The sequence below is a fragment of the Marmota marmota genome, unplaced genomic scaffold, assembly GCF_001458135.2.
Source record: "Marmota marmota marmota unplaced genomic scaffold, marMar, whole genome shotgun sequence".
NCBI classification, from domain to species: Eukaryota; Metazoa; Chordata; class Mammalia; order Rodentia; family Sciuridae; genus Marmota; species Marmota marmota.
This window is the reverse complement of record NW_026000026.1, coordinates 20,976,505-20,984,746: the sequence shown is the minus strand read 5'-3', so window position 1 is coordinate 20,984,746 and position 8,242 is coordinate 20,976,505. Positions and strand designations below refer to the sequence as shown.

Here is an 8,242-nt window from a genome sequence, read left to right as displayed (position 1 = left end):
GTCCCCCCCCCCTCCACTCAGGCACTTGAGGCTCCTGCCCGCTGCCCTGCACCGAGCTCCTGCTCCCTGACGTCTTCAGCCTGGCCCCTTTCCCGGTCCCCGTGTCTCCGGTGTTCCCTGTGATGGCATCTGTCCTAACCTCGGCCCAGGCTGGCACCCAGACAGAGCCCTGTTCTGACTTTTGTGGGCTCTTCTTCCATAAAAGAAAATGCAAAATTGTATTTTATGACAACATTGATAAAAAAGGGGGCCATGTCACTGTTATGTATTGAGACATTTTCTAAGGGCTTGGGTGGAGCTGGGGGGAGAGCTTGCCTGGCCCGTCTGTGCGAGGGCCTGGTTTCATCCCCAGCACTATTTTTTTAAAAATCTGTTTTTCCTTTGAGCCAAAGTTCATCTTTATTTTATTGTAAGAGAAAATTAAACACTTTATAGTCCCTAAAGCTCCCGTGGGCTGGAGATTTGCTGGTGCCTCTTTGGCTGGGCCCGGTCGACTGTGGGTCCCCGTCCCCCCATGAACTGTCTCTGCCCTATGCTGGGCTTGGGACGTGCATCAAAGCCAGAGGGTGTGTGTGAGTGCCTGTCCCCTCCCTCGGTCTCTGTCTCTCTGTCCGTCTCTCCCACACTAGCCGCTAGCCGGTCTGTCCCTTTCTTTGGCTTTGATTCCCTCAAAGCACACGGGTGGACTTGGTGTCTGTGGGGGGGTTCGGCCCGTCCCTGGGCCTCCTGCCTCCTAGGCCTGTGGTGTCTCCAGGGCGCTGTCCCGCTGCCCCGCCCCCTGCACCAGCTGTGTGGAGTCCCTGCCATCGCCAGGGCTTGCTTTCCTGTCACTCCATGGTGCTCGTCCCTGTGCGTGGCAGCGAGGCAGAGGGGCAGCCCTCCTCCCACCCCCTGTTCTCTCCCCCTTTGAGGGGAGGCCCTGGCTCCGTGCGTGCGGGCGGCCTCTATCAGGCGTGTGCGTGGGCACCAGGCCCCTCTTGCAGGCCCGCCCCACCTCGTGCCCTATCTGGACCCTTCCCTCCCCTGCCCTCTGCTCCCTCCTTGGTCCTCAGCTTTTTCTCTCCAGCTCAGTCCTGAAGCTCCCGCTCCCTCTCACTCAGGCGCAGAAGCCCTGGTCCGCTCGTCCCCTCTCTGGCTCTGCGTCCTTCCCTTGGCCAGCTCCACGGAGGCCCTGCTGAAGGCCCCCCGCCCCCCGGCTGGGGTTAGGGGTTAGGGGTGAGGACATCAGCCAGGTCCAGCCTTCCGCAAGGCCTGAAGGACAGGAGGGAGGGACATGCAGAAAGGCCTGAGACCTCAGGAGAGTGGAGCCAGTTCTGAGCCTGTCCAGAGGGGCAGGGAGGGCCCCTGAGCAAGCAAAGGCCAAAGGATGGGTGGGAGAAAGGAGGGGAGGAGGGCAGCAGAGGGGGCCCCCCAGGCAGCAGAAAAGCCCGAGCCAGGGCCAGAGAGTGTGAGAGAGGACAGACAGACACAGTCTCCAAGAGAGGAGGGAGGCCCGCAGCTCCTGCCCTTCCTGTTGGTCTCCCACCTGTCCCTCTCCACGCTGGGGCTTCATCTGTCTCTGCCCTGGGCATCCTGCTGCTCTTTGTGAGTGTGCACGTGTGAGTGTGCACGTGTGTGTGATTTCCTGGGTCTGGACCCCCGTTCTCCTCCCTGCACCTCGAGCTCCCCCACTCCTCTCCCGCGGTCCAGGCGTGTGTGTGTGTGTGTGTGTGTGTGTGTGTGTGTGTGTGTGTGTTGCACTGTGTGATGTTCTGTGGCCGCCGTGCGCCTGCCTGGGGTGTGTGTGGCTAGTGTGCACTGGAGCACAGTGTGTGCAGGCCGGTGTCTGTGGCACAGGGTCCCTTACTGTGGCCTGAATCCAGCAGGGGCTGTGCCGAGGGTCCCTCACATCACTAGGACACTGTCCTCTTTCTTTCATTCTCGGTGGGGTCCCTTCGTTCAATCCGAATCCGGTTCCTGAGAGGCAGCCTGAGTGGCTGGGCGCTGCTCTCTCGTCCCCTCTGTCTTCCTGTCTCTTTCTCTTTCTCTTTCGTTTTGTTCCTTTTTGTCTCTGTTTCTTTGTTTCTTTCTGTTTCAGCCTCTGGGTTTCTAAGCTGCCGCGCTCAGGCATTAATTAGCTTCCCGTTAGGATGTGACTGTGCCGCGCACCTGTGTGTGCGCCCGTGTCTCTGTGTGTGTGTGTGTGTGTATCTGTGTGTGTGCCCTGTCTTCTCTTTCCCGCAGGCTTGGCTGTCCCTCCACCTCCTGTTCCGTGCCCCCAGCCCTTGCCCGGGCCTCCCAAGGCTGTGCCAGTGCCTGCGTGGCGCCGGGCCCTGCCCTCCCGGCCTGTGGCTCTGCCTTCCAGCCTGCAGGTGTGGGGTCACTGCTGTGGGCCGGGTTGTCTTCTTCCCCCAACAGCTCTTCCTGGAACACTCACGTAGCAGCTGCCTCTGCTGGCATGTGTGTGTGTGTGTGTGTGTGTGTGTGTGTGTGTGTGAGCCCGCCTCCCCTCCTTCCCTCCTGTTCTCTTGTTCTCTCCCTGTCTCTAAGGTGCTCCTGAAGTCTGCCCTGGCTCTTGTGTGCAGCGTCCATGGACAGGCGTGTGTGTGTGTGTGTGTGTGTGTGTGTGTGTGTGTGTGTGACAAGCTGTCTGACCGAGGGCCATCTCTGTCACTTTCCCTAATTCTTTGTCCCGCTCTGGGGGAGTTTCCTTTATGTTCTCTTTTGGTCAACACATGGCCAACTGCCCCGGGAGGGCCGCATGTGAGGGGCTGCCCTGTGCCCACTCTGCCCTCCTCCTCCCTCCCCAGCTTGGAGATTCCAGGCCAGTGTCCAGTCTCTCCCCCGCCGGCCCCCAAGGTGTCTCGGGTCCCTTCTCGTGCCCATCTTTGAGGCTCTGTCCAGATGAGCACCAGCAAGCTGTCCACTCTTCCACCTCTCCATTAGCTCGTCTGTCCAGGAATTGTTTCTGGGCCCCTTTCCTGGGCTCCACGATTGTCCTCTGTCCCCTGAGATCCTGCGGGCCACCTCTGCACCCACCCCTGCCCCACCTCTGTTCCCCACAACCGTGGTGAGGCTCCAGGCTCCGGACTCTTCCCAGCTGCCTGTCCTGCACCCTTCAAGGCCACCCGAGGCGGCGTCTTGCTGTCCCTTCTCCCCTGCACAGCTTGCTTGGCACCCCTGCCTCCAACAGGGCGCCCTGAGGGCCGGCCATTCCTCCTGGACACCTGCTGGGGCCGGCCACTCCCACCCACTCTGGGCGGCTCCTGGGCTCTCTGGGAGCTGTCCTCTTCTGACCACATGACCTTTCTTCTTCTCTTTTCCTCAGTCCTTCCTCAGGGTGTCCTTACCTGGGCGTCACCCGTCACCGTCACCGTGTGCGAGTGCCTACTCCTGTCTCCCTCTGCCGCTCCCATCTCTCACTCCCTCTTTCATCCTTTCTCTCATTTAAAAAAATCGGGTTGACGCCTCCAAGTGCCTGGATCCCAAGTGAAACCTCCGCGAGTCTCGCATGACTGCCTCCATTACCGGTGACACTTGCCTGTTTTGTTTTTTCCCTCACTGCAGCTACGTGTGACATTCTGTCTATTTGTCTTGGAACTTCCTCGGCTGCTGCTCCTCTTCTGGGCGCACTCGCTTTGTTCCTTCATTCAATCAACAATTATTGAAAGCCTCCTAGGACTCGCTCTGTGTGTCCTGCCCCTCCCCCTCCCCCTCCAAACCTTACTGAATTCTGGCTCCGTGCAGGGAGAGCGCGCTCCCGCTTGCCCACCGACTACTCCCGCTCCCCCTCCCACTCCGCTGCCTCCTTCTCTTTCTCTCCCACTCCTGGGGGCTCATCTGGATGTTTCCAGGTGAACCTGAACCCGTTTCTCTCTCCTCCCTCCCCTTGCTGTCCCTGAGGGGTGAGTGCGGGCTGGGCAGCCCCAACTCTGACCACCTCTTCCCGCTGCCCTCCACCCCTCCTGCAAACTCTCCTTGCTCCACCAGATCCTGGTGTCTAGCCAGGATCTTGGGGCGGAGCGGCAGACTCCTACCCCCACACAGTTCCTCTCTCCCACTGCAGGAGGACCCCCGAGTCCTGCAGGCCCCCACTCGGTCTCTCCCCTCTCCATCCCAGCTGACCTCGCCTCTGAACCTCCTTCTTACCCCACCCTGCTGTGCTTGGTGACCTTGCCTTGACCTTGGACAGACCCCGCTGGCCTTGTTCTGGGGCCCCCAGCTGTCCCTGATCCTCCAGGAGCCCCTCTCCTTTGCCTTCACTTCACATGCTGTAGCTCCAGCTGTGCCTGCCACCTCCCCCACTCTGGGCCTCACTTGGTAGAGACCACACCGACCTCTACGTTCCAGATCCCCTTGCACCCCTGCTCACCGTGTCATTCCATAAAGCCACCAGGCATCCTGCCTCACAGGCCCACTGCCTGCTGGCACCCAATTCAGTCCCCCAGGCTGGTCCTCACACTCCCTTCCCTTCCTTGCTCATGTCCTGTGCACATGGTCCCCAAATAGGCCTCATCTCCCTTCCGGGTCACCTGTTGCAGGGCCTACACTGTGAGCCTCCTCCACCAGCAGCCAGGCCTTCAGCCATTGCTCACGGACATGCCCCAGCCCCACCAAGGCCCTGGCCTCTGGTCGGGGAGACCTCAAGTTGGCCAGGCTCTGGGCTCTGTCCCCCACACTCTTCCTTGTCTTCTTCACCTCACTTCTGCTGACCTGTGTCCTCCTCTCCCACCCTGGAGGTCTGCTGACGGCCCACATGGGCAGGTGCTGTGGTCTGGCTCAGGCCTGTCTGTGTGGGGGTTGGATCTCTGCCTCTGGGAGGGCCAGGTTTGTGTCTGCTCTGTCTCTGCGTGTGTGTGAGTGTGTGTGTGTGTGTGTGCATGCACATTTGGGCATCCTGGTGCCTGGTTTGCATGTGTCTGTTTCTCTTCACCTCTGTGTGTCTGACAGCCCTGTGTCCTGACATGGGTTTTTGGCTGACTGTCTCCACCTGGGACGAAAGGGGTCTGCAGGCTCCTTTCTGAGCCTCTGCACCTCTTGCCTCCTGGCTTCCTCGAGTGCTGGGGCCAGTCTGGGTGACTGTCTGCGTGTCATGCCTTGTGTCTCTGGGGCTCTGGAGGCCTCACCAGTCTGGGCTGTCGGGCTAAACATGTCATCCCTGCCTTCTCGCTATCCACTCACATCTGTGTCCCCCGCCTTCTCTGCATCCCGGCTCCTGGGGGCTTTGTCGGGGTCTGCGCGTCACGGTCTGTGCCTGGCGGCCTGGCAGACAGTGCGTCACACCTCGGGCCGCGGCTCCCCGAGTCCGGCCCTGGGCGCGTGGGCCCTCGTGCGTCATCCAGGAGCCCCGGTGCGCGGGTCTCGCCGCCCCTCCCGCCTTCCTGGAGCCTTCTCCAGCTGCTCTCCTCTCCGCGTCAGGCCTGCTCCCCGCTCCCCGCGCGCCCCTCCTGTTGACTTTATGCACCTGCCGGGTTTCTTGGGGGGACTTTCAGGGTTCACTTTTGAGCTGTCCATCAACAAACCCCGAGGGGGCGGGGCGGGCCAGGGACCCCCTCCAGCTGCCCTCCTGAGAGTCCCTTCTCCTCCAGGGTTGTCACAGGGGAGCCCGGCTACAGAACCAAATCCTGAGCCCTCGCCGCAACCTCTGGTTCTCTTGGGCTGCCACTTGCGCTAGTCAGCAGCCCCTTCCTCCCCTGTCCCCTCTCCTTCAGGGTGACTCGAAGCTCCGCGGGGTCTTTGCGCAGGCGGTCCCCTCTGCTCTGTCCCCAAAGGCCCGCAGTTGAGGCCACAGTCCCTGCTCTCTCCCCCTGGGTCTCCTCTCCAGCGTCCCCTCTTCTGAGAGGCCTTTCCTCCACCCTCCGGATCTCAGCCCTCACGCGCTTATCACTCTCCGCCATCAATGATCTATTGATTTGGGGCGTATTTTTGGTCTGTCACACCAGTCTCTCTGCACTGTGCTGTCTGGCCCACAAGGGCAGGACTGTGTCTGTGTCCAGCCCCTGGAACGGTGCCCAGCACATAGAAGGTTCTCGCATCTGTTCACTGAGGGGACAGTTCTGTGCCCGGACTGACCAGGAGGTGGCAGGAACGCTTCCTCTTGTCCACCTAGTTCCCAGGGAGGCCAGGGGGCTTCACCCTTTCCTTTCCCCACCTGCCACTGGCTCCCAACTCCACTGTGACCCTGCTGAGCCAGCTGCACCTGGATGGCCCTGTGCCTCCTCCTCCCTGGGGTCCCTGTCTGCCACCCCACAGCTCCCTGGGGCTCCCACTCCCAAGAAGTGCACAAGCCTGTGTCCCCATCCCATCACACGGTCACTCCCAATTCCCCAACCCTCTTCCTATCCCCAGGCCTCTGTGCCTTGGTGGCTGCTGCTCCCGGGGCCTGCCAAGCCCGCTCCTATGGGCCTGTTCCTTGAATTCTGTTCTCCTCCTATGTATTTGTTTAATTTTAAAAATTTTATAATCGAGGAGAAATCCATGTAACCTTGCAGTGCTGGTGATGGGTGGTGCCCCTCACGGGCCAGCCGAGTGCTCTGCCACAGAGCTACGTGCAGCCTCTGAAGTTAGCCTCTAAGGTGAACAACTCGGAGGCATCTAGCCTGTCCACAGTGTTGTGCCACCATGACCGCCACTGAGGTCCCAAACATTTCCATCACCCTAAAAGAAAACTCTGTACTCATTAAGCAGTCTGTTTTCGTCAGCTTTTTTGACACTGTGACCAAAAGACCTGACTAGAACAATTTTAGAGGAGGAGAAGCTCGGTGGGTGCTCACAGTTTCAGAGGTCTCGGTTTATAGACGGCTGTCCCCCTTGCTCTGGGCCCCGGGTGCAGCAGAACATCATGGAGGAAGGATGTGGAGGTGGAAAGCAGCTCAGCACATGGCAGCTCAGTCAGGAAGTGGGGAGACTCTGCAGTTCAGGGACAGAGTATAAGCCCCAAAGGCACAGTCCCAGTGACCCACCTCCACTAGCCACACCCTACCTGCCTGCAGTCACCACCGAGTTAATCCATTCAAGTGGATTAAGGTGCTGATGAGGTGAAGGCTCTCATGACCCAATCATTTTACCTCTGAACGTCCCTTGCACTGTGTCACACACGAGCTTTTGGGGAACACCTCATATCTAAGCCATAACATGGTCACTCCCGTTCCCCAACCCTCTCCTGTCCCTGGAACCCTGCAGCCTGCGTCTGTCTCTGGATCTCTCTGTTCTAGATACCTCACTTGCCGTGGGCTTGTCCCTCATGTTGGAGTGGCCTCAGGACTCTGTACTTCTCATGGCCAACTATATTCTCTGCACGCAGAGACCATGCTTGGCCCCAGGTGACCGTAGCTCTCCAGGGCTGGCTCAAAGCTGCCCCTCACGCCCACTCCTCCTGCTGCCCTTGGCTGTCCACCTGTCCCTCACCGCATCACCTCTCCAGACACCAGCCCCTAATTCTCTCTGACCCCATCTGTCCTTGGCTTCCTAACCCTTGGAGTCCCTCCTCCATCCCTTCCGGCCCCGAGCTCAGCCCTGGCCTTGGTCCCAGTGTCCACCTTTCACGAGTCACCCCTCCTCGCCTCTCTAGCCTCATCTCTCCTTTGCCACTCCAAACCAGTCACCAGCGCCCAGATGGCCTGCACTTCCCAGGTCCCCCATTCTTGCCCCTTAGGGTCTTGTACTTGCCACCTCTCCTGCCTGCTGTGCCCTTTCCTGACCTCCCTGGGTGCTGTGCCCTGTCCCTCTCACCCCTAAGCAGAGTGGACGTCTTCCCCTCCCCATAGAGGAAGGGCCTCTAGAAGAGCTCCTGCCCCACTGGGTGCCAGAGGCATCTGTGTGTCCAGGCCTGAGCTGCTCATTTTGGGGTCCCCTGTACCAGGAGGGAACATCCCTCTGGGCAGGGTGGAGGGGGCGGAGGGTGATGAAAGGAAAGCAGGTGGCCAGGCACAGAGGCTGCTGGCCTCCTCTCCCTCATCTCCTCCTGCCCACCTCCTCTTACCCTGTGTGCAGGTCTCTGTCTGTCCGTCTGATTGTCACCCTTCCTCCTGAGGTCATTGGTTAGGTGACTGTGTGCTCCTTTTGAGTATCAAATGGTGGTGGAGCTGCTGCTGCTGTGTGTGTGTGTGTGTGTGTGTGTGTGTGTGGTGAGAGACAGAGAGGGAGAGAGAGAGGGGGAGAGAGAGGGAGAGGAAGAGAGAGAGAAGGGGAGAGAGAGAGAGACAGAGAGAGGGAGAGAGAAAGGGAGGAGGAGAGGGAGGAGTCTGGCATATACCACCTTCTC

General features: G+C 60.0%; 2 long non-coding RNA genes across 2 annotated transcripts in view; one reads left to right on the top strand and one right to left on the bottom strand.

Annotated features, from left to right (window-relative positions):
• Window positions 1–8,242, top strand: part of LOC125618997 — an 18,731-nt gene that overhangs the window by 1,779 nt on the left and 8,710 nt on the right. The gene's annotated exons all lie outside the window — the stretch shown is intronic.
• LOC125618998 overlaps window positions 6,667–8,242 on the bottom strand; it is a 5,612-nt gene continuing 4,036 nt past the window's right edge. The window contains exon 2 of the long non-coding RNA XR_007350463.1: window positions 6,667–6,888. This is a non-coding gene — a long non-coding RNA (uncharacterized LOC125618998). The remainder of the gene's footprint in view (window positions 6,889–8,242) is intronic.